At 34.4% G+C, this 1,637-nt stretch overlaps 1 protein-coding gene across 2 annotated transcripts in view; it reads left to right on the forward strand.

The window, feature by feature from the left end:
- The window catches only part of COL8A1 (collagen, type VIII, alpha 1), a 157,960-nt gene that overhangs the window by 96,365 nt on the left and 59,958 nt on the right, over positions 1 to 1,637 (forward strand). The gene's annotated exons all lie outside the window — the stretch shown is intronic.

The following is a 1,637-nucleotide window of genomic DNA, read 5'->3' on the forward strand; positions in this document are numbered from 1 at the left end:
ACTCATGTATTGATGGACACTTGGGTTGTTTCCACATCTTTGCAATTGTGAATTGTGCTGCTATATAAGGAATTTTGACTGAAAAAAGAAAAAAGAACAAAGAACTTGTTGAATGTATGTCTTTTTCTCAGTGAAAATGAACATGGCTGTTTAATTTCACATAGTGTAAAACTCTAAATATTTATGTAGTTCTTAAGTTCTATGAAGAAATTCATTTGAAACAAATGTAGAAAATGACCCCCCCAAAATTAAATATGAATATTATGTTAGGGAAAGGAAATAGATCATGATAATTAATCCTTTGTGTGCCCTCCAAAAGTGCAGTATGTAATTTTTAAAATTATTTTTGGATAATCTAGAATTTTCTTTCTGATCATCTTTTTACCTTTCAAAAATACAGATCTCTGAATCATTTATCATTGACATTTTGGTTAAAATATTTCCTATTTTCTTCAAATTATATAACATACATATCTCTAAGTGACAATTATCATAGGAACAAATCCCTTTTGCTCATTAAAATGCCTAATGTGCCTTGTACACAGTAAGCACTAAATAATATGGGTCACACTGAATTATCCCACTTTCTGTTCCGACATTAATATGTCTCTTGGATTCACACTAGAGAGGTGGTGTCTCACACATGGGAACTAATGAGCTACATCTGTAACCAAAAATATCCATGGAAAACCTGCTGAATTGATCCATATCTGTTTTGTTAATCAAGTCCACTACGGAAGGGCTTTCTTGTGGTCGTACTATATTCTGGAGATAAATAGAGCAGGGAAACCACAGTTCAATTTAGAAGTTGTTTGAAACTTTGAAGAACATGGGGTTTTATATTATATGACAGCAATAAAGTCCAATCCTTGATGGCCATAATTCTGAGTATATAAGTATATAAATATCCTGTATGTATAATTTTACTGCAGAACATTATGACTGCAGCCAAGAAGACCCTAACTGTTCAATATGGAATTTACTTCTTACTGCCACTCTCCTCCTTCCTCGATTTTTTTTCAAATAAAAAGACTTTTTAAAAATAAAATGAAATAAAAAATTTAAAACTAGCTTGGTATGAACAGCCGTTCTCTGAAGCAGATGGCTGGAAGTCAGAAGCACCAGATTCTATCCTGGATTCTCCTACCAACTTGGAATGTGGCCTTGGGCAAGTCATGAGAGTAAATCTACAATAAAAGAGGTAATAATGCGTTACATGTGTATGGTGCTTTATGATCTAACAGAGCACTTTCACATACAATATCTTATTTAATCTTCCCCACAGCTTCCTGAGAGAAGTATGGCAGTTATTAACAATCCCATTATAAAAAGAAGGAATTTGAGACTCAGAGAAACTAAATTGCTTTTTCATAGTCATGTCTATATCAAATGTCAGAGCCAGAACAGACATATTCTAAGATTCTGGGCTGGTCTTTGTCTTCCCTCTACCCCACATTGCACCCTCTGGCACCCCCAATTGCGTCAAAGCAGGAGTGACTACAGCTGCACTGTTCAATATGGTAGCCACTGACCACATAGAGTTATTGAGCATTTGAAATGTGGCCAGTCCCAATTGAGATGTGCTGTGAGGGTAAAATACACATTAAATTTCTAAGACTTGGAATGAAAAAAAGAAA

The sequence above is a fragment of the Propithecus coquereli genome, unplaced genomic scaffold, assembly GCF_000956105.1.
Source record: "Propithecus coquereli isolate 6110/MARCELLA unplaced genomic scaffold, Pcoq_1.0 Scaffold40, whole genome shotgun sequence".
NCBI classification, from domain to species: Eukaryota; Metazoa; Chordata; class Mammalia; order Primates; family Indriidae; genus Propithecus; species Propithecus coquereli.